This window comes from Mesoplodon mirus, assembly GCF_964341445.2.
Source record: "Mesoplodon mirus genome assembly, chromosome: 11".
In the NCBI taxonomy this organism is placed as follows: domain Eukaryota; kingdom Metazoa; phylum Chordata; class Mammalia; order Artiodactyla; family Ziphiidae; genus Mesoplodon; species Mesoplodon mirus.
This window is the reverse complement of record NC_138987.1, coordinates 107,144,814-107,170,441: the sequence shown is the minus strand read 5'-3', so window position 1 is coordinate 107,170,441 and position 25,628 is coordinate 107,144,814.

Below are 25,628 nucleotides of genomic sequence, written 5' to 3'. Positions count from 1 at the left end.
CAATACAAAAATGGGCAGAAGATCTAAAGAGACGTTTCTTCAAAGGAGACACAGAGATGGCCAAGACGCACATGAAAAGCTGCTCAACAGCACTAATTATTAGAGAAATGCAAATCAAAACTACAATGAGGTGTCACCTCACACCTGTTAGAATCGTCATCAGCAGAAAATCTACAAACAACCAATTCTGGGGAGGGTGTGGACAAAAGGAGCCCTCTTCCACTATTGGTGGGAATGTAAATTGATACAGTGACTATGGAGAACAGTATGGAGTTTCCTTAAAAAAACTAGAATTAGAATTACCATCTGTTCCAGCAATCCCACTTCTGGGCATATACCCAGAGAAAACCGTAAATCAAAAAGGCACATTCACCACAATGTTCATTGTAGCACTCTTTACAATAGCCACGTAATGGAAGCTACCTAAATGCCCACAGACAGATGAATGGATAAAGATGTGGTACATATATAAAATGGAATATTACTCGGCCATAAAAAGGAATGAAACTGGGTCATTTGTAGAGACATCGATGGATCGAGAGACTGTCATACAGAATGAAGTAAGTCAGAAAGAGGAAAACAAATATTGTATATTAATGCATATATGTGGAGCCTAAAAAATGGTACAGATGAACTGGTTTGCAGGGAAGAAATAGAGACACAGAGGTAGAGAACAAACGTATGGACACCAAGTGTGGGAAGCCATGGGGTGGTGGTGGTGGGATGAGTTGGGAGATTGGGATTGACCTGTATACATGTATATGCATAAAATACATAACTAATAATAACGTGCTGTATAAAAAAACTAAAAAATTAAATTTCAAAATTTTAAAAAATAAAATTTAAAAATAAAACAGAAAAACGTTCTTCCCGTCACACAGATGTATTTATAGGAATGAATTATATCCATGCTTATATCTATAAATACATAAAAGAGGAATAAAATCTAACTTGAAACATAAAAGAAAAAAAAAAACCTTAACCCACGAGTTATACAGAGGAAAACCCTATCAGGGCACTTGCTCCAGCGGTAAACAATTCTGAAATTGTTCAGAGGTAGGGAACCATCTCCCATACCGCCAGCAACCCACCCCCCACGCAAGGAGCGTCCTCATTGCAAAGCTGGGGGACCGTGCCGAGGCATCTATGATTAAACGTGAGCTGAGCCCCAGGCCAGCTGCTGCTGAACTGTTCCCACCCTTCCCAGGTAAAACACCTGAATATGTACAAGGTCTTGAAATCCTAGAGGAAGGGCCGTGGAGCCACACCAGTGAAAGCACGCATGCCAACTTGGTGCCTGCAGGCCAGCCAGGGTGGTCCTGGCCCCGGGCGCTCTTCCGGAAGCTTTCCATTGCCCTACCTGAGATACCGCTCCTGTCCCGTCCCCCACTGCTTTTTGCCTTCCTCACCTCTGTCCGGAGAGAAATTCCAGCGGAAGGTATGTGTGACACATCCTCTTCTTTACAGGTGGCAGCCTGACAACTCCTGCAGAATGGCCAGCAGAGCCCCACTCACAGCGGGCCACCCACAAATCTGTGGCCCCTCACTCCCTCCCACCAGCACAGCCCCGAGACTGCTGACGGGGCAGAGAATATGGAGTCAGGCACAGCTTCAGGGGCTATTGCTGCCTGGAGCGCTGTTTATATTGACCTCAACGAGGCACACCTGGGGAGGGCGGGCCGGCAGGGTAAGGCTGCCCAGGTCAGCTAATCCACAACCCTCAGGGAATCACATTGTTGAAAATGGACCTCGCTAAGGCAGAATAGAAGCCAAGGGAAAAAAGGACACAATGCCATTTGCAGCACCGTAGATGAGTCTAGAAGTAATCACGTGACTTGTAGTAAGTCAGAAAGTGAAAGACACATATCATATCATATCACTTATAGGTGTTACCTAAAAATGGATACCAGGGCAGATATTGCCACGGAGAAGGGCAATCACAGATTCATTAAACAAACTTACGGTTCACCAATGGAAAGGTGTGAGGATTGGTTTCATTACGATATCCGGGTTAACAGACATATACAAACACAGGTGACATATATAATCACCAAAGACCTACAGAATACCAAGAGAGGACTACTCAACATTCTGTTATAACGTACATGGGAAAAGGATCCCAGGAAGAACAGACATCTGTATATGTGTAAAAGAACCACATCTTCCACACCTACAACAAGCCAAACATTGTAATCAAACTTGCTGTAATAAAAAATAAAAAAATATTAAATTAAAAACACGAAGAAGAATTAGTGAGACAAACTTGAGGGGCTTTCTCCTGGCACATTCCATTGTAAATTCCAATCTAGAACACCACTTCCATTGAGGCTCTGTTGCCCTAGTCACCAGATTTGGTAAGGGAGAACGGCTGCCACCTTGTGGCCGTTTCACACAACAGCAGCTTTAATCCCAGCGCTAATGGTCAGTTGATATTCAAAATCATTGCAGGCCTGTAAATGACACCTGCCCTGAAAACAAATCCTGGGGTCACATATCGACCAAAAAATTCAAAGGACGTCCATATTTCAAAACGACCGTTTCAAAAGGCATATTTTACGCACATTAGTGTTCTGCTTCTTTTCCTTTCTTTCCTTTTTTGTTAAAAAAAAAGGGAATGGAAAAAGGCATCCCTCAGAATGGGCGAAAGTCGTTGCAAACGAATCAATGGACAGAGGTTTAATCTCCAATATATATAAACAGCTCATGCAGCTTAATATTAAAAGAAGAAACAACCCAATACAAAAATGGGCAGAAGATCTAAAGAGACGTTTCTTCAAAGGAGACACAGAGATGGCCAAGACGCACATGAAAAGCTGCTCAACAGCACTAATTATTAGAGAAATGCAAATCAAAACTACAATGAGGTATCACCTCACACCTGTTAGAATCGGCATCATCAGAAAATCTACAAACAACCAATTCTAGGGAGGGTGTGGACAAACGGAGCCCTCTTCCACTATTGGTGGGAATGTAAATTGATACAATCACTATGGAGAACAGTATGGAGTTTCCTTAAAAAAACTAGAAATAGAATCACCATCTGATCCAGCAATCCCACTTCTGGGCATATACCCAGAGAAAACCGTAAATCAAAAAGGCACATTCACCACAATGTTCGTTGCAGCACTCTTTACAATAGCCAGGTAATGGAAGCCACCTAAATGCCCACAGACAGATGAATGGATAAAGATGTGGTACATATATGAAATGGAATATTACACGGCCATAAAAAGGAATGAAACTGGGTCATTTGTAGAGACATCGATGGATCGAGAGACTGTCATACAGAATGAAGTAAGTCAGAAAGAGGAAAACAAATGTTGTATATTAATGCATATATGTGGAGCCTAAAAAATGGTACAGATGAACTGGTTTGCAGGGAAGAAATAGAGACACAGAGGTAGAGAACAAACGTATGGACACCAAGTGTGGGAAGCCATGGGGTGGGGGTGGTGGGATGAGTGGGGAGATTGGGATTGACCTGTATACATGTATATGCATAAAATACATAACTAATAATAACGTGCTGTATAAAAAAAATTAAATAAAAATTAAATTTCAAAATTTAAAAAAATAAAATTTAAAAATAAAACAGAAAAAACTTCTTCCTGTCACACAGATGTATTTATAGGAATGAATTATTTCCATGCTTATATCTATAAATACATAAAAGAGGAATAAAATCTAACATGAAACATAAAAGAAAAAAAAAAACCTGAACCCACGAGTTATACAGAGGAAAACCCTATCAGGGCACTTGCTCCAGCGGTAAACAATTCTGAAATTGCTCAGAGGTGGGGAACCATCTCCCATACAGCCAGCAACCCTCCCCCCACGCAAGGAGCGTCCTCATTGCAAAGCTGGGGGACCGTGCCAAGGCATCTGTGAGTAAACGTGAGCTGAGCCCCTGGCCAGTTGCTGCTGAAGTGTTCCCACCCTTCCCAGGTAAAACACCTGAATATGTACAAGGGCTTGAAAGCCTAGAGGAAGGGCCGTGGAGCCACACCAGTGAAAGCACGCAGGCCAACTTGGTGCCTGCAGGCCAGCCAGGGTGGTCCTGGCCCCGGGCGCTCTTCCGGAAGCTTTCCATTGCCCTACCTGAGATACCCCTCCTGTCCCGGCCCCCACTGCTTTTTGCCTTCCTCACCTCTGTCCGGAGAGAAATTCCAGCGGAAGGTATGGGTGACACATCCTCTTCTTTACAGGTGGAAGCCTGACAACTCCTGCAGAATGGCCAGCAGAGCCCCACTCACAGCGGGCCACACACAAATCTGTGGCCCCTCACTCCCTCCCACCAGCACAGCCCCGAGACTGCTGACGGGGCAGAGAATATGGAGTCAGGCACAGCTTCATGGGCTATTGCTGCCTGGAGCGCTGTTTATATTGACCTCAACGAGGGACACCTGGGGAGGGAGGGCCGGCAGGGTAAGGCTGCCCAGGTCAGCTAATCCACAACCCTCAGGGAATCACATTGTTGAAAATGGACCTCGCTAAGGCAGAATAGAAGCCAAGTGAAAAAAGGACACAATGCCATTTGCAGCACCGTAGATGAGTCTAGAATAATCACGTGACTTGTAGTAAGTCAGAAAGTGAAAGACACATATCATATCATATCACTTATAGGTGTTACCTAAAAATGGATACCAGGGCAGATATTGCCACGGAGAAGGGCAATCACAGATTCATTAAACAAACTTATGGTTCACCAAAGGAAAGGTGTGAGGATTGGTTTCATTACGATATCGGGGTTAAGAGACATATACAAACACAGGTGACATATATAATCACCAAAGACCTACAGAATACCAAGAGAGGACTACTCAACATTCTGTCATAACGTACATGGGGAAAGGATCCCAGGAAGAACAGACATCTGTATATGTGTAAAAGAACCGCATCTTCCACACCTACAACAAGCCAAACATTGTAATCAAACTTGCTGTAATAAAAAATAAAAAAAAAATTAAATTAAAAACACGAAGAAGAAGTAGTGAGACAAACTTGAGGGGCTTTCTCCTGGCACATTCCATTCTAAATTCCAATCTAGAACACCACTTCCATTGAGGCTCTGTTGCCCTAGTCACCAGATTTGGTAAGGGAGAACTGCTGCCACCTTGTGGCCGTTTCACACAACAGCAGCTTTAATCACAGCGCTAATGGTCAGTTGATATTCAAAATCATTGCAGGCCTGTAAATGACACCTGCCCTGAAAACAAATCCTGGGGTCACATATCGACCAAAAAATTCAAAGGACGTCCATATTTCAAAACGACCGTTTCAAAAGGCATATTTTACGCACATTAGTGTTCTGCTTCTTTTCCTTTCTTTCCTTTTTTGTTAGAAAAAACGGGAATGGAAAAAGGCATCCCTCAGAATGGGCGAAAATCGTTGCAAACGAATCAATGGACAGAGGTTTAATCTCCAATATATATAAACAGCTCATGCAGCTTAATATTAAAAGAACAAACAACCCAATACAAAAATGGGCAGAAGATCTAAAGAGAGGTTTCTTCAAAGGAGACACAGAGATGGCCAAGACGCACATGAAAAGCTGCTCAACAGCACTAATTATTATAGAAATGCAAATCAAAACTACAATGAGGTGTCACCTCACACCTGTTAGAATCGGCATCATCAGAAAATCTACAAACAACCAATTCTGGGGAGGGTGTGGGCAAAAGGAGCCCTCTTCCTCTATTGGTGGGAATGTAAATTGATACAGTCACTATGGAGAACAGTATGGAGTTTCCTTAAAAAAACTAGAAATAGAATTACCATCTGATCCAGCAATCCCACTTCTGCACATATACCCAGAGAAAACCGTAAATCAAAAAGGCACATTCACCACAATGTTCGTTGCAGCACTCTTTACAATAGCCAGGTAATGGAAGCCACCTAAATGCCCACAGACAGATGAATGGATAAAGATGTGGTACATATATAAAATGGAATATTACTCGGCCATAAAAAGGAATGAAACTGGGTCATTTGTAGACACATCGATGGATCGAGAGACTGTCATACAGAATGAAGTAAGTCAGAAACAGGAAAACAATTATTGTATATTAATGCATATATGTGGAGCCTAAAAAATGGTACAGATGAACTGGTTTGCAGGGAAGAAATAGAGACACAGAGGTAGAGAACAAACGTATGGACACCAAGTGTGGGAAGCCATGGGGTGGTGGTGGTGGGATGAGTTGGGAGATTGGGATTGACCTGTATACATGTATATGCATAAAATACATAACTAATAATAACGTGCTGTATAAAAAAAATAAAAATTAAATTTCAAAATTTTAAAAAATAAAATTTAAAAATAAAACAGAAAAACGTTCTTCCCGTCACACAGATGTATTCATAGGAATGACTTATTTCCATGCTTATATCTATAAATACATAAAAGAGGAATAAAATCTAACTTGAAACATAAAAGAAAATAAAAAAACCTTAACCCATGAGTTATACAGAGGAAAACCCTATCAGGGCACTTGCTCCAGCAGTAAACAATTCTGAAATTGGTCAGAGGTGGGGAACCATCTCCCATACCGCCAGCAACCCAGCCCCCACGCAAGGAGCGTCCTCATTGCAAAGCTGGGGGACCGTGCCGAGGCATCTATGAGTAAACGTGAGCTGAGCCCCAGGCCAGCTGCTGCTGAACTGTTCCCACCCTTCCCAGGTAAAACACCTGAATATGTACAAGGTCTTGAAAGCCTAGAGGAAGGGCCGTGGAGCCACACCAGCGAAAGCACGCAGGCCAACTTGGTGCCTGCAGGCCAGCCAGGGTGGTCCTGGCCCCGGGCGCTCTTCCGGAAGCTTTCCATTGCCCTACCTGAGATACCCCTCCTGTCCCGGCCCCCACTGCTTTTTGCCTTCCTCACCTCTGTCCGGAGAGAAATTCCAGCGGAAGGTATTGGTGACATATCCTCTTCTTTACAGGTGGCAGCCTGACAACTCCTGCAGAATGGCCAGCAGAGCCCCACTCACAGCGGGCAACCCACAAATCTGTGGCCCCTCACTCCCTCCCACCAGCACAGCCCCGAGACTGCTGACGGGGCAGAGAATATGGAGTCAGGCACAGCTTCAGGGGCTATTGCTGCCTGGAGCGCTGTTTATATTGACCTCAACGAGGCACACCTGGGGAGGTCGGGCCGGCAGGGTAAGGCTGCCCAGGTCAGCTAATCCACAACCCTCAGGGAATTACATTGTTGAAAATGGACCTCCCTAAGGCAGAATAGAAGCCAAGGGAAAAAAGGACACAATGCCATTTGCAGCACCGTAGATGAGTCTAGAAGTAATCACGTGACATGTAGTAAGTCAGAAAGTGAAAGACACATATCATATCATATCACTTATAGGTGTTACCTAAAAATGGATACCAGGGCAGATATTGCCACGGAGAAGGGCAATCACAGATTCATTAAACCAACTTATGGTTCACCAATGGAAAGGTGTGAGGATTGGTTTCATTACGATATCGGGGTTAAGAGACATATACAAACACAGGTGACATATATAATCACCAAAGACCTACAGAATACCAAGAGAGGACTACTCAACATTCTGTCATAACGTACATGGGAAAAGGATCCCAGGAAGAACAGACATCTGTATATGTGTAAAAGAACCACATCTTCCACACATACAACAAGCCAAACATTGTAATCAAACTTGCTGTAATAAAAAATAAAAAATAAATAAATTAAAAACACGAAGAAGAAGTAGTGAGACAAACTTGAGGGGCTTTCTCCTGGCACATTCCATTCTAAATTCCAATATAGAACACCACTTCCATTGAGGCTCTGTTGACCTAGTCACCAGATTTGGTAAGGGAGAACTGCTGCCACCTTGTGGCCGTTTCACACAACAGCAGCTTTAATCCCAGCGCTAATGGTCAGTTGATATTCAAAATCATTGCAGGCCTGTAAATGACACCTGCCATGAAAACAAATCCTGGGGTCACATATCGACCAAAAAATTCAAAGGACGTCCATATTTCAAAACGACCGTTTCAAAAGGCATATTTTACGCACATTAGTGTTCTGCTTCTTTTCCTTTCTTTCCTTTTTTGTTAAAAAAAACGGGAATGGAAAAAGGCATCCCTCAGAATGGGCGAAAATCGTTGCAAACGAATCAATGGACAGAGGTTTAATCTCCAATATATATAAACAGCTCATGCAGCTTAATATTAAAAGAACAAACAACCCAATACAAAAATGGGCAGAAGATCTAAAGAGAGGTTTCTTCAAAGGGGACACAGAGATGGCCAAGACGCACATGAAAAGCTGCTCAACAGCACTAATTATTAGAGAAATGCAAATCAAAACTACAGTGAGGTGTCACCTCACACCTGTTAGAATCGGCATCATCAGAAAATCTACAAACAACAAATTCTGGGGAGGGTGTGGACAAAAGGAGCCCTCTTCCACTATTGGTGGGAATGTAAATTGATACAGTCACTATGGAGAACAGTATGGAGTTTCCTTAAAAAAACTAGAAATAGAATTACCATCTGATCCAGCAATCCCACTTCTGGGCATATACCCAGAGAAAACCGTAAATCAAAAAGGCACATTCACCACAATGTTCATTGCAGCACTCTTTACAATAGCCAGGTAATGGAAGCCACCTAAATGCCCACAGACATATGAATGGATAAAGATGTGGTATATATATAAAATGGAATATTACTCGGCCATAAAAAGGAATGAAACTGGGTCATTTGTAGAGACATCGATGGATCGAGAGACTGTCATACAGAATGAAGTAAGTCAGAAAGAGGAAAACAAATATTGTATATTAATGCATATATGTGGAGCCTAAAAAATGGTACAGATGAACTGGTTTGCAGGGAAGAAATAGAGACACAGAGGTAGAGAACAAACGTATGGACACCAAGTGTGGGAAGCCATGGGGTGGTGGTGGTGGGATGAGTTGGGAGATTGGGATTGACCTGTATACATGTATATGCATAAAATACATAACTAATAATAACGTGCTGTATAAAAAAAATGAAAATTAAATTTCAAAATTTTAAAAAATAAAATTTAAAAATAAAACAGAAAAATGTTCTTCCCGTCACACAGATGTATTTATAGGAATGAATTATTTCCATGCTTATATCTATAAATACATAAAAGAGGAATAAAATCTAACTTGAAACATAAAAGAAAAAAAAAAAAACCTTAACCCACGAGTTATACAGAGGAAAACCCTATCAGGGCACTTGCTCCAGCGGTAAACAATTCTGAAATTGGTCAGAGGTGGGGAACCATCTCCCATACCGCCAGCAACCTACCCCCCACGCAAGGGGCGTCCTCATTGCAAAGCTGGGGGACCGTGCCGAGGCATCTATGAGTAAACGTGAGCTGAGCCCCAGGCCAGCTGCTGCTGAACTCTTCCCACCCTTCCCAGGTAAAACACCTGAATATGTACAAGGTCTTGAAAGCCTAGAGGAAGGGCCGTGGAGCCACACCAGCGAAAGCACGCAGGCCAACTTGGTGCCTGCAGGCCAGCCAGGGTGGTCCTGGCCCCGGGCGCTCTTCCGGAAGCTTTCCATTGCCCTACCTGAGATACCCCTCCTGTCCCGGACCCCACTGCTTTTTGCCTTCCTCACCTCTGTCCGGAGAGAAATTCCAGCGGAAGGTATGGGTGACACATCCTCTTCTTTACAGGTGGCAGCCTGACAACTCCTGCAGAATGGCCAGCAGAGCCCCACTCACAGCGGGCAACCCACAAATCTGTGACCCCTCACTCCCTCCCACCAGCACAGCCCCGAGACTGCTGACGGGGCAGAGAATATGGAGTCAGGCACAGCTTCAGGGGCTATTGCTGCCTGGAGCGCTGTTTATATTGACCTCAACGAGGCACACCTGGGGAGGGCGGGCCGGCAGGGTAAGGCTGCCCAGGTCAGCTAATCCACAACCCTCAGGGAATCACATTGTTGAAAATGGACCTCCCTAAGGCAGAATAGAAGCCAAGGGAAAAAAGGACACAATGCCATTTGCAGCACCGTAGATGAGTCTAGAAGTAATCACGTGACATGTAGTAAGTCAGAAAGTGAAAGACACATATCATATCATATCACGTATAGGTGTTACCTAAAAATGGATACCAGGGCAGATATTGCCACGGAGAAGGGCAATCACAGATTCATTAAACAAACTTATGGTTCACCAATGGAAAGGTGTGAGGATTGGTTTCATTACGATATCGGGGTTAAGAGACATATACAAACACAGGTGACATATATAATCACCAAAGACCTACAGAATACCAAGAGAGGACTACTCAACATTCTGTCATAACGTACATGGGAAAAGGATCCCAGGAAGAACAGACATCTGTATATGTGTAAAAGAACCACATCTTCCACACCTACAACAAGCCAAACATTGTAATCAAACTTGCTGTAATAAAAAATAAAAAATAAATAAATTAAAAACACGAAGAAGAAGTAGTGAGACAAACTTGAGGGGCTTTCTCCTGGCACATTCCATTCTAAATTCCAATCTAGAACACCACTTCCATTGAGGCTCTGTTGCCCTAGTCACCAGATTTGGTAAGGGAGAACTGCTGCCACCTTGTGGCCGTTTCACACAACAGCAGCTTTAATCCCAGCGCTAATGGTCAGTTGATATTCAAAATCATTGCAGGCCTGTAAATGACACCTGCCCTGAAAACAAATCCTGGGGTCACATATCGACCAAAAAATTCAAAGGACGTCCATATTTCAAAACGACCATTTCAAAAGGCATATTTTACGCACATTAGTGTTCTGCTTCTTTTCCTTTCTTTCCTTTTTTGTTAGAAAAAACGGGAATGGAAAAAGGCATCCCTCAGAATGGGCGAAAATCGTTGCAAACGAATCAATGGACAGAGGTTTAATCTCCAATATATATAAACAGCTCATGCAGCTTAATATTAAAAGAACAAACAACACAATACAAAAATGGGCAGAAGATCTAAAGAGAGGTTTCTTCAAAGGAGACACAGAGATGGCCAAGACGCACATGAAAAGCTGCTCAACAGCACTAATTATTAGAGAAATGCAAATCAAAACTACAATGAGGTGTCACCTCACACCTGTTAGAATCGGCATCATCAGAAAATCTACAAACAACCAATTCTGGGGAGGGTGTGGGCAAAAGGAGCCCTCTTCCTCTATTGGTGGGAATGTAAATTGATACAGTCACTATGGAGAACAGTATGGAGTTTCCTTAAAAAAACTAGAAATAGAATTACCATCTGATCCAGCAATCCCACTTCTGGGCATATACCCAGAGAAAACCGTAAATCAAAAAGGCACATTCACCACAATGTTCGTTGCAGCACTCTTTACAATAGCCAGGTAATGGAAGCCACCTAAATGCCCACAGACAGATGAATGGATAAAGATGTGGTACATATATAAAATGGAATATTACTCGGCCATAAAAAGGAATGAAACTGGGTCACTTGTAGAGACATCGATGGATCGAGAGACTGTCATACAGAATGAAGTAAGTCAGAAAGAGGAAAACAAATATTGTATATTAATGCATATATGTGGAGCCTAAAAAATGGTACAGATGAACTGGTTTGCAGGGAAGAAATAGAGACACAGAGGTAGAGAACAAACGTATGGACACCAAGTGTGGGAAGCCATGGGGTGGTGGTGGTGGGATGAGTTGGGAGATTGGGATTGACCTGTATACATGTATATGCATAAAATACATAACTAATAATAACGTGCTGTATAAAAAACATAAAAATTAAATTTCAAAATTTTAAAAAATAATATTTAAAAATAAAACAGAAAAACGTTCTTCCCGTCACACAGATGTATTTATAGGAATGAATTATTTCCATGCTTATATCTATAAATACATTAAAGAGGAATAACATCTAACTTGAAACATAAAAGAAAAAAAAAAAAACCTTAACCCACGAGTTATACAGAGGAAAACCCTATCAGGGCACTTGCTCCAGCGGTAAACAATTCTGAAATTGGTCAGAGGTGGGGAACCATCTCCCATACCGCCAGCAACCAACCCCCCACGCAAGGAGCGTCCTCATTGCAAAGCTGGGGGACCGTGCCGAGGCATCTATGAGTAAACGTGAGCTGAGTCCCAGGCCAGCTGCTGTTGAACTGTTCCCACCCTTCCCAGGTAAAACACCTGAATATGTACAAGGTCTTGAAAGCCTAGAGGAAGGGCCGTGGAGCCACACCAGCGAAAGCACGCAGGCCAACTTGGTGCCTGCAGGCCAGCCAGGGTGGTCCTGGCCCCGGGCGCTCTTCCGGAAGCTTTCCATTGCCCTGCCTGAGATACCCCTCTTGTCCCGGCCCCCACTGCTTCTTTCTTTCCTCACCTCTGTCCGGAGAGAAATTCCAGCGGAAGGTATGGGTGACACATCCTCTTCTTTACAGGTGGCAGCCTGACAACTCCTGCAGAATGGCCAGCAGAGCCCCACTCACAGCGGGCAACCCACAAATCTGTGGCCCCTCACTCCCTCCCACCAGCACAGCCCCGAGACTGCTGACGGGGCAGAGAATATGGAGTCAGGCACAGCTTCAGGGGCTATTGCTGCCTGGAGCGCTGTTTATATTGACCTCAACGAGGCACACCTGGGGAGGGTGGGCCGGCAGGGTAAGGCTGCCCAGGTCAGCTAATCCACAACCCTCAGGGAATCACATTGTTGAAAATGGACCTCCCTAAGGCAGAATAGAAGCCAAGGGAAAAAAGGACACAATGCCATTTGCAGCACCGTAGATGAGTCTAGAAGTAATCACGTGACTTGTAGTAAGTCAGAAAGTGAAAGACACATATCATATCATATCACTTATAGGTGTTACCTAAAAATGGATACCAGGGCAGATATTGCCACGGAGAAGGGCCATCACAGATTCATTAAACAAACTTATGGTTCACCAATGGAAAGGTGTGAGGATTGGTTTCATTACGATATCGGGGTTAACAGACATATGCAAACACAGGTGACATATATAATCACCAAAGACCTACAGAATACCAAGAGAGGACTACTCAACATTCTGTCATAACGTACATGGGAAAAGGATCCCAGGAAGAACAGACATCTGTATATGTGTAAAAGAACCACATCTTCCACACATACAACTAGCCGAACATTGTAATCAAACTTGCTGTAATAAAAAATAAAAAATAAATAAATTAAAAACACGAAGAAGAAGTAGTGAGACAAACTTGAGGGGCTTTCTCCTGGCACATTCCATTCTAAATTCCAATCTAGAACACCACTTCCATTGAGGCTCTGTTGCCCTAGTCACCAGATTTGGTAAGGGAGAACTGCTGCCACCTTGTGGCCGTTTCACACAACAGCAGCTTTAATGCCAGCGCTAATGGTCAGTTGATATTCAAAATCATTGCAGGCCTGTAAATGACACCTGCCCTGAAAACAATTCCTGGGGTCACATATCGACCAAAAAATTCAAAGGACGTCCATATTTCAAAACGACCGTTTCAAAAGGCATATTTTACGCACATTAGTGTTCTGCTTCTTTTCCTTTCTTTCCTTTTTTGTTAAAAAAAACGGGAATGGAAAAAGGCATCCCTCAGAATGGGCGAAAATAGTTGCAAACGAATCAATGGACAGAGGTTTAATCTCCAATATATATAAACAGCTCATGCAGCTTAATATTAAAAGAACAAACAACCCAATACAAAAATGGGCAGAAGATCTAAAGAGAGGTTTCTTCAAAGGAGACACAGAGATGGCCAAGACACACATGAAAAGCTGCTCAACAGCACTAATTATTAGAGAAATGCAAATCAAAACTACAATGAGGTGTCACCTCACACCTGTTAGAATCGGCATCATCAGAAAATCTACAAACAACCAATTCTGGGGAGGGTGTGGGCAAAAGGAGCCCTCTTCCACTATTGGTGGGAATGTAAATTGATACAGTCACTATGGAGAACAGTATGGAGTTTCCTTAAAAAAACTAGAAATAGAATTACCATCTGATCCAGCAATCCCACTTCTGGGCATATACCCAGAGAAAACCGTAAATCAAAAAGGCACATTCACCACAATGTTCGTTGCAGCACTCTTTACAAGAGCCAGGTAATGGAAGCCACCTAAATGCCCACAGACAGATGAATGGATAAAGATGTGGTACATATATAAAATGGAATATTACTCGGCCATAAAAAGGAATGAAACTGGGTCATTTGTAGAGACATCGATGGATCGAGAGACTGTCATACAGAATGAAGTAAGTCAGAAAGAGGAAAACAAATATTGTATATTAATGCATATATGTGGAGCCTAAAAAATGGTACAGATGAACTGGTTTGCAGGGAAGAAATAGAGACACAGAGGTAGAGAACAAACGTATGGACACCAAGTGTGGGAAGCCATGGGGTGGTGGTGGTGGGATGAGTTGGGAGATTGGGATTGACCTGTATACATGTATATGCATAAAATACATAACTAATAATAACGTGCTGTATAAAAAAATAAAAATTAAATTTCAAAATTTTAAAAAATAATATTTAAAAATAAAACAGAAAAACGTTCTTCCCTTCACACAGATGTATTTATAGGAATGAATTATTTCCATGCTTATATCTATAAATACATAAAAGAGGAATAACATCTAACTTGAAACATAAAAGAAAAAAAAATCCTTAACCCACGAATTATACAGAGGAAAACCCTATCAGGGCACTTGCTCCAGCGGTAAACAATTCTGAAATTGGTCAGAGGTGGGGAACCATCTCCCATACCGCCAGCAACCCACCCCCCACGCAAGGAGCGTCCTCATTGCAAAGCTGGGGGACCGTGCCTAGGCATCTATGAGTAAACGTGAGCTGAGCCCCAGGCCAGCTGCTGCTGAACTGTTCCCACCCTTCCCAGGTAAAACACCTGAATATGTACAAGGTCTTGAAAGCCTAGAGGAAGGGCCGTGGAGCCACACCAGCGAAAGCACGCAGGCCAACTTGGTGCCTGCAGGCCAGCCAGGGTGGTCCTGGCCCCGGGCGCTCTTCCGGAAGCTTTCCATTGCCCTGCCTGAGATACCCCTCTTGTCCCGGCCCCCACTGCTTCTTTCTTTCCTCACCTCTGTCCGGAGAGAAATTCCAGCGGAAGGTATGGGTGACACATCCTCTTCTTTACAGGTGGCAGCCTGACAACTCCTGCAGAATGGCCAGCAGAGCCCCAATCACAGCGGGCAACCCACAAATCTGTGGCCCCTCACTCCCTCCCACCAGCACAGCCCCGAGACTGCTGACGGGGCAGAGAATATGGAGTCAGGCACAGCTTCAGGGGCTATTGCTGCCTGGAGCGCTGTTTATATTGACCTCAACGAGGCACACCTGGGTAGGGCGGGCCGGCAGGGTAAGGCTGCCCAGGTCAGCTAATCCACAACCCTCAGGGAATCACATTGTTGAATATGGACCTCCCTAAGGCAGAATAGAAGCCAAGGGAAAAAAGGACACAATGCCATTTGCAGCACCATAGATGAGTCTAGAAGTAATCATGTGACTTGTAGTAAGTCAGAAAGTGAAAGACACATATCATATCATATCACTTATAGGTGTTACCTAAAAATGGATACCAGGGCAGATATTGCCACGGAGAAGGGCAATCACAGATTCATTAAACAAACTTATGGTTCACCAATGGAAAGGTGTGAGGATTGGTTTCATTACGATATCGGGGTTAACAGACATATACAAACACAGGTGACATATATAATCACCAAAGACCTACAGAATCCCAAGAGAGGACTACTCAACATTCTGTCATAACGTACATGGGAAAAGGATCCCAGGAAGAACAGACATCTGTATATGTGTAAAAGAACCACATCTTCCACACATACAACAAGCCAAACACTGTAATCAAACTTGCTGTAATAAAAAATAAAAAATAAATAAATTAAAAACACGAAGAAGAAGTAGTGAGACAAACTTGAGGGGCTTTCTCCTTGCACATTCCATTCTAAATTCCAATCTAGAACACCACTTCCATTGAGGCTCTGTTGCCCTAGTCACCAGATTTGGTAAGGCAGAACTGCTGCCACCTTGTGGCCGTTTCACACAACAGCAGCTTTAATCCCAGCGCTAATGGTCAGTTGATATTCAAAATCATTGCAGGCCTGTAAATGACACCTGCCCTGAAAACAAATCCTGGGGTCACATATCGACCAAAAAATTCAAAGGACGTCCATATTTCAAAACGACCGTTTCAAAAGGCATATTTTACGCACATTAGTGTTCTGCTTCTTTTCCTTTCTTTCCTTTTTTGTTAAAAAAAACGGGAATGCAAAAAGGCATCCCTCAGAATGGGCGAAAATCGTTGCAAACGAATCAATGGACAGAGGTTTAATCTCCAATATATATAAACAGCTCATGCAGCTTAATATTAAAAGAACAAACAACCCAATACAAAAATGGGCAGAAGATCTAAAGAGAGGTTTCTTCAAAGGAGACACAGAGATGGCCAAGACGCACATGAAAAGCTGCTCAACAGCACTAATTATTAGAGAAATGCAAATCAAAACTACAATGAGGTGTCACCTCACACCTGTTAGAATCGGCATCATCAGAAATCTACAAACAACAAATTCTGGGGAGGGTGTGGACAAAAGGAGCCCTCTTCCACTATTGGTGGGAATGTAAATTGATACAGTCACTATGGAGAACAGTATGGAGTTTCCTTAAAAAAACTAGAAATAGAATTACCATCTGATCCAGCAATCCCACTTCTGGGCATATACCCAGAGGAAACCGTAAATCAAAAAGGCACATTCACCACAATGTTCATTGCAGCACTCTTTACAATAGCCAGGTAATGGAAGCCACCTAAATGCCCACAGACAGATGAATGGATAAAGATGTGGTACATATATAAAATGGAATATTACTCGGCCATAAAAAGGAATGAAACTGGGTCATTTGTAGAGACATCGATGGATCGAGAGACTGTCATACAGAATGAAGTAAGTCAGAAAGAGGAAAACAAATATTGTATATTAATGCATATATGTGGAGCCTAAAAAATGGTACAGATGAACTGGTTTGCAGGGAAGAAATAGAGACACAGAGGTAGAGAACAAACGTATGGACACCAAGTGTGGGAAGCCATGGGGTGGTGGTGGTGGGATGAGTTGGGAGATTGGGATTGACCTGTATACATGTATATGCATAAAATACATAACTAATAATAACGTGCTGTATAAAAAAAATAAAAATTAAATTTCAAAATTTTAAAAAATAAAATTTAAAAATAAAACAGAAAAACGTTCTTCCCGTCACACAGATGTATTTATAGGAATGAATTATTTCCATGCTTATATCTATAAATACATAAAAGAGGAATAAAATCTAACTTGAAACATAAAAGAAAAAAAAAAAAACCTTAACCCACGAGTTATACAGAGGAAAACCCTATCAGGGCACTTGCTCCAGCGGTAAACAATTCTGAAATTGGTCAGAGGTGGGGAACCATCTCCCATAAAGCCAGCAACCCACCCCCCACGCAAGGAGCGTCCTCATTGCAAAGCTGGGGGACCGTGCCGAGGCATCTGTGAGTAAACGTGAGCTGAGCCCCAGGCCAGCTGCTGCTGAACTGTTCCCACCCTTCCCAGGTAAAACACCTGAATATGTACAAGGGCTTGAAAGCCTAGAGGAAGGACCGTGGAGCCACACCAGCGAAAGCACGCAGGCCAACTTGGTGCCTGCAGGCCAGCCAGGGTGGTCCTGGCCCCGGGCGCTCTTCCGGAAGCTTTCCATTGCCCTGCCTGAGATACCCCTCCTGTCCCGGCCCCCACTGCTTTTTGCCTTCCTCACCTCTGTCCGGAGAGAAATTCCAGCGGAAGGTATGGGTGACACATCATCTTCTTTACAGGTGGCAGCCTGACAACTCCTGCAGAATGGCCAGCAGAGCCCCACTCACAGCGGGCCACCCACAAATCTGTGGCCCCTCACTCCCTCCCACCAGCACAGCCCCGAGACTGCTGACGGGGCAGAGAATATGGAGTCAGGCACAGCTTCAGGGGCTATTGCTGCCTGGAGCGCTGTTTATATTGACCTCAACGAGGCACACCTGGGGAGGGCGGGCCGGCAGGGTAAGGCTGCCCAGTTCAGCTAATCCACAACCCTCAGGGAATCACATTGTTGAAAATGGACCTCGCTAAGGCAGAATAGAAGCCAAGGGAAAAAAGGACACAATGCCATTTGCAGCACCGTAGATGAGTCTAGAAGTAATCACGTGACTTGTAGTAAGTCAGAAAGTGAAAGACACATATCATATCATATCACGTATAGGTGTTACCTAAAAATGGATACCAGGGCAGATATTGCCACGGAGAAGGGCAATCACAGATTCTTTAAACAAACTTGTGGTTCACCAATGGAAAGGTGTGAGGATTGGTTTCATTACGATATCGGGGTTAAGAGACATATAAAAACACAGGTGACATATATAATCACCAAAGACCTACAGAATACCAAGAGAGGACTACTCAACATTCTGTCATAACGTACATGGGAAAAGGATCCCAGGAAGAACAGACATCTGTATATGTGTAAAAGAACCACATCTTCCACACCTACAACAAGCCAAACATTGTAATCAAACTTGCTCTAATAAAAAATAAAAAAATTAAATTAAAAACACGAAGAAGAAGTAGTGAGACAAACATGAGGGGCTTTCTCCTGGCACATTCCATTCTAAATTCCAATCTAGAACACCACTTCCATTGAGGCTCTGTAGCCCTAGTCACCAGATTTGGTAAGGGAGAACTGCTGCCACCTTGTGGCCGTTTCACACAACAGCAGCTTTAATCCCAGCGCTAATGGTCAGTTGATATTCAAAATCATTGCAGGCCTGTAAATGACACCTGCCCTGAAAACAAATCCTGGGGTCACATATCGACCAAAAAATTCAAAGGACGTCCATATTTCAAAACGACCATTTCAAAAGGCATATTTTACGCACATTAGTGTTCTGCTTCTTTTCCTTTCTTTCCTTTTTTGTTAAAAAAAAAAACGGGAATGGAAAAAGACATCCCTCAGAATGGGCGAAAGTCGTTGCAAACGAATCAATGGACAGAGGTTTAATCTCCAATATATATAAACAGCTCATGCAGCTTAATATTAAAAAAAAAACAACCCAATACAAAAATGGGCAGAAGATCTAAAGAGACGTTTCTACAAAGGAGACACAGAGATGGCCAAGACGCACATGAAAAGCTGCTCAACAGCACTAATTATTAGAGAAATGCAAATCAAAACTACAATGAGGTATCAACTCACACCTGTTAGAATCGGCATCATCAGAAAATCTACAAACAACCAATTCTGGGGAGGGTGTGGACAAAAGGAGCCCTCTTCCACTATTGGTGGGAATATAAATTGATACAGTCACTATGGAGAACAGTATGGAGTTTCCTTAAAAAACTAGAAATAGAATCACCATCTGATCCAGCAATACCACTTCTGGGCATATACCCAGAGAAAACCGTAAATCAAAAAGGCACATTCACCACAATGTTCGTTGCAGCACTCTTTACAATAGCCAGGTAATGGAAGCCACCTGAATGCCCACAGAGAGATGAATGGATAAAGATGTGGTACATATATAAAATGGAATACTACTCGGCCATAAAAAGGAATGAAACTGGGTCATTTGGAGAGACATCGATGGATCGAGAGACTGTCATACAGAATGAAGTAAGTCAGAAAGAGGAAAACAAATGTTGTATATTAATGCATATATGTGGAGCCTAAAAAATGGTACAGATGAACTGGTTTGCAGGGAAGAAATAGAGACACAGAGGTAGAGAACAAACGTATGGACACCAAGTGTGGGAAGCCATGGGATGGTGGTGGTGGGATGAGTTGGGAGATTGGGATTGACCTGTATACATGTATATGCATAAAATACATAACTAATAATAACGTGCTGTATAAAAAAATAAATAAAATTAAATTTCAAAATTTAAATAAATAAAATTTAAAAATAAAACAGAAAAATGTTCTTCCCGTCACATAGATGTATTTATAGGAATGAATTATTTCCATGCTTATATCTATAAATACATAAAAGAGGAATAAAATCTAACTTGAACCATAAAAGAAAAAAAAAACCTGAACCCACGAGTTATACAGAGGAAAACCCTATCAGGGCACTTGCTCCAGTGGTAAACAATTCTGAAATTGGTCAGAGGTGGGGAACCATCTCCCATACAGCCAGCAACCCACCCCCCACGCAAGGAGCGTCCTCATTGCAAAGCTGGGGGACCGTGCCGAGGCATCTGTGAGTAAACGTGAGCTGAGCCCCAGGCCAGCTGCTGCTGAACTGTTCCCACCCTTCCCAGGTAAAACACCTGAATATGTACAAGGGCTTGAAAGCCTAGAGGAAGGGCCGTGGAGCCACACCAGCGAAAGCACGCAGGCCAACTTGGTGCCTGCAGGCCAGCCAGGGTGGTCCTGGACCCGGGCGCTCTTCCGGAAGCTTTCCATTGCCTTGCCTGAGATACCCCTCCTGTCCCGGCCCCCACTGCTTTTTGCCTTCCTCACCTCTGTCCGGAGAGAAATTCCAGCAGAAGGTATGGGTGACACATCCTCTTCTTTACAGGTGGCAGCCTGGCAACTCCTGCAGAATGGCCAGCAGATCCCCACTCACAGCGGGCCACCCACAAAGCTGTGGCCCCTCACTCCCTCCCACCAGCACAGCCCCGAGACTGCTGACGGGGCAGAGAATATGGAGTCAGGCACAGCTTCAGGGGCTATTGCTGCCTGGAGCGCTGTTTATATTGACCTCAATGAGGCACACCTGGGGAGGGCGGGCCGGCAGGGTAAGGCTGCCCAGGTCAGCTAATCCACAACCCTCAGGGAATCACATTGTTGAAAATGGACCTCGCTAAGGCAGAATAGAAGCCAAGGGAAAAAAGGACACAATGCCATTTGCAGCACCGTAGATGAGTCTAGAAGTAATCACGTGACTTGTAGTAAGTCAGAAAGTGAAAGACACATATCATATCATATCACTTATAGGTGTTACCTAAAAATGGATACCAGGGCAGATATTGCCACGGAGAAGGGCAATCACAGATTCATTAAACAAACTTATGGTTCACCAATGGAAAGGTGTGAGGATTGGTTTCATTACGATATCGGGGTTAACAGACATATACAAACACAGGTGACATATATAATCACCAAAGACCTACAGAATACCAAGAGAGGACTACTCAACATTCTGTCATAACGTACATGGGAAAAGGATCCCAGGAAGAACAGACGTCTGTATATGTGTAAAAGAACCACATCTTTCACACCTACAACAAGCCAAACATTGTAATCAAACTTGCTGTAATAAAAAATAAAAAAATAAATTAAAAACACGAAGAAGAAGTAGTGAGACAAACTTGAGGGGCTTTCTCCTGGCACATTCCATTCTAAATTCCAATCTAGAACACCACTTCCATTGAGGCTCTGTTGCCCTAGTCACCAGATTTGGTAAGGGAGAACTGCTGCCACCTTGTGGCCGTTTCACACAACAGCAGCTTTAATCCCAGCGCTAATGGTCAGTTGATATTCAAAATCATTGCAGGCCTGTAAATGACACCTGCCCTGAAAACAAATCCTGGGGTCATATATCGACCAAAAAATTCAAAGGACATCCATATTTCAAAACGACCGTTTCAAAAGGCATATTTTACGCACATTAGTGTTCTGCTTCTTTCCCTTTCTTTCCTTTTTTGTTAAAAAAAACGGGAATGGAAAAAGGCATCCCTCAGAATGGGCGAAAATCGTTGCAAACGAATCAATGGACAGAGGTTTAATCTCCAATATATATAAACAGCTCATGCAGCTTAATATTAAAAAAACAAACAACCCAAAAAAAAATGGGCAGAAGATCTAAAGAGACGTTTCTTCAAAGGAGACACAGAGATGTCCAAGACGCACATGAAAAGCTGCTCAACAGCACTAATTATTAGAGAAATGCAAATCAAAACTACAATGAGGTTTCACCTCACACCTGTTAGAATCGGCATCATCAGAAAATCTACAAACAACCAATTCTGGGGAGGGTGTGGACAAAAGGAGCCCTCTTCCACTATTGGTGGGAATGTAAATTGATACAGTCACTATGGAGAACAGTATGGAGTTTCCTTAAAAAAACTAGAAATAGAATTACCATCTGATCCAGCAATCCCACTTCTGGGCATATACCCAGAGAAAACCGTAAATCAAAAAGGCACATTCACCACAATGTTCGTTGCAGCACTCTTTACAATAGCCAGGTAATGGAACCCACCTAAATGCCCACAGACAGATGAATGGATAAAGATGTGGTACATATATAAAATGGAATATTACTCGGCCATAAAAAGGAATGAAACTGGGTCATTTGTAGAGACATCGATGGATCGAGAGACTGTCATACAGAATGAAGTAAGTCAGAAAGAGGAAAACAAATGTTGTATATTAATGCATATATGTGGAGCCTAAAAAATGGTACAGATGTACTGGTTTGCAGGGAAGAAATAGAGACACAGAGGTAGAGAACAAACGTATGGACACCAAGTGTGGGAAGCCATGGGATGGTGGTGGTGGGATGAGTTGGGAGATTGGGATTGACATGTATACATATATATGCATAAAATACATAACTAATAATAACGTGCTGTATAAAAAAATAAATAAAATTAAATTTCAAAATTTAAAATAAAATTTTAAAATAAAACTAAAAAAATTTATTCCCGTCACATAGATGTATTTATAGTAATGAATTATTTCCATGCTTATATCTATAAATACATAAAAGAGGAATAAAATCTAACTTGACCAATAAAAGAAAAAAAAAACCTGAACCCACGAGTTATACAGAGGAAAACCCTATCAGGGCACTTGCTCCAGCGGTAAACAATTCTGAAATTGGTCAGAGGTGGGGAACCATCTCCCATACAGCCAGCAACCCACCCCCCACGCAAGGAGCGTCCTCATTGCAAAGCTGGGGGACCGTGCCGAGGCATCTGTGAGTAAACGTGAGCTGAGCCCCAGGCCAGCTGCTGCTGAACTGTTCCCACCCTTCCCAGGTAAAACACCTGAATATGTACAAGGGCTTGAAAGCCTAGAGGAAGGGCCGTGGAGCCACACCAGCGAAAGCACGCAGGCCAACTTGGTGCCTGCAGGCCAGCCAGGGTGGTCCTGGCCCCGGGCGCTCTTCCGGAAACTTTCCATTGCCCTGCCTGAGATACCCCTCTTGTCCCGGCCCCCACTGCTTTTTGCCTTCCTCACCTCTGTCCGGAGAGAAATTCCAGCGGAAGTTATGGGTGACACATCCTCTTCTTTACAGGTGGCAGCCTGGAAACTCCTGCAGAATGGCCAGCAGAGCCCCACTCACAGCGGGCCACTCACAAAGCTGTGGCCCCTCACTCCCTCCCACCAGCACAGCCCCAAGACTGCTGACGGGGCAGAGAATATGGAGTCAGGCACAGCTTCAGGGGCTATTGCTGCCTGGAGCGCTGTTTATATTGACCTCAATGAGGCACACCTGGGGAGGGCGGGCCGGCAGGGTAAGGCTGCCCAGGTCAGCTAATCCACAACCCTCAGGGAATCACATTGTTGAAAATGGACCTCGCTAAGGCAGAAGAGAAGCCAAGGGAAAAAAGGACACAATGCCATTTGCAGCACCGTAGATGAGTCTAGAAGTAATCACGTGACTTGTAGTAAGTCAGAAAGTGAAAGACACATATCATATCATATCACATATAGGTGTTACCTAAAAATGGATACCAGGGCAGATATTGCCACGGAGAAGGGCAATCACAGATTCATTAAACAAACTTATGGTTCACCAATGGAAAGGTGTGAGGATTGGTTTCATTACGATATCGGGGTTAACAGACATATACAAACACAGGTGACATATATAATCACCAAAGACCTACAGAATACCAAGAGAGGACTACTCAACATTCTGTCATAACGTACATGGGAAAAGGATCCCAGGAAGAACAGACATCTGTATATGTGTAAAAGAACCACATCTTCCACACCTACAACAAGCCAAACATTGTAATCAAACTTGCTGTAATAAAAAATAAAAAAAAATTAAATTAAAAACACGAAGAAGAAGTAGTGAGACAAACTTGAGTGGCTTTCTCCTGTCACATTCCATTCAAAATTCCAATCTATAACACCACTTCCATTGAGGCTCTGTTGCCCTAGTCACCAGATTTGGTAAGGGAGATCTGTTGCCACCTTGTGGCCGTTTCACACAACAGCAGCTTTAATCCCAGCGCTAATGGTCAGTTGATATTCAAAATCATTGCAGGCCTGTAAATGACACCTGCCCTGAAAACAAATCCTGGGGTCACATATCGACCAAAAAATTCAAAGGACGTCCATATTTCAAAACGACCGTTTCAAAAGGCATATTTTACGCACATTAGTGTTCTGCTTCTTTTGCTTTCTTTCCTTTTTTGTTAAAAAAAAATGGGAATGGAAAAAGGCATCCCTCAGAATGGGCGAAAGTCGTTGCAAACGAATCAATGGACAGAGGTTTAATCTCCAATATATATAAACAGCTCATGCAGCTTAATATTAAAAAAACAAACAACCTAATACAAAAATGGGCAGAAGATCTAAAGAGACGTTTCTTCAAAGGAGACACAGAGATGGCCAAGACGCACATGAAAAGCTGCTCAACAGCACTAATTATTAGAGAAATGCAAATCAAAACTACAATGAGGTATCACCTCACACCTGTTAGAATCGGCATCATCAGAAAATCTACAAACAACCAATTCTGGGGAGGGTGTGGACAAAAGGAGCCCTCTTCCACTATTGGTGGGAATGTAAATTGATACAGTCACTATGGAGAACAGTATGGAGTTTCCTTAAAAATACTAGAAATAGAATCACCATCTGATCCAGCAATCCCACTTCTGGGCATATACCCAGAGAAAACCGTAAATCAAAAAGGCACATTCACCACAATGTTCGTTGCAGCACTCTTTACAATAGCCAGGTAATGGAAGCCACCTAAATGCCCACAGACAGATGAATGGATAAAGACGTGGTACATATATAAAATGGAATATTACTCGGCCATAAAAAGGAATGAAACTGGGTCATTTGTAGAGACATCGATGGATCGAGAGACTGTCATACAGAATGAAGTAAGTCAGAAAGAGGAAAACAAATGTTGTATATTAATGCATATATGTGGAGCCTAAAAATGGTACAGATGAACTGGTTTGCAGGGAAGTAATAGAGACACAGAGGTAGAGAACAAACGTATGGACACCAAGTGTGGGAAGCCATGGGATGGTGGTGGTGGGATGAGTTGGGAGATTGGGATTGACCTGTATACATGTATATGCATAAAATACATAACTAATAATAACGTGCTGTATAAAAAAAATAAAAATTAAATTTCAAAATTTAAATAAATAAAATTTAAAAATAAAACAGAAAAACGTTCTTCCCGTCACACAGATGTATTTATAGGAATGAATTATTTCCATGCTTATATCTATAAATACATAAAAGAGGAATAAAATCTAACTTGAACCATAAAAGAAAAAAAAAACCTGAACCCACGAGTTATACAGAGGAAAACCCTATCAGGGCACTTGCTCCAGT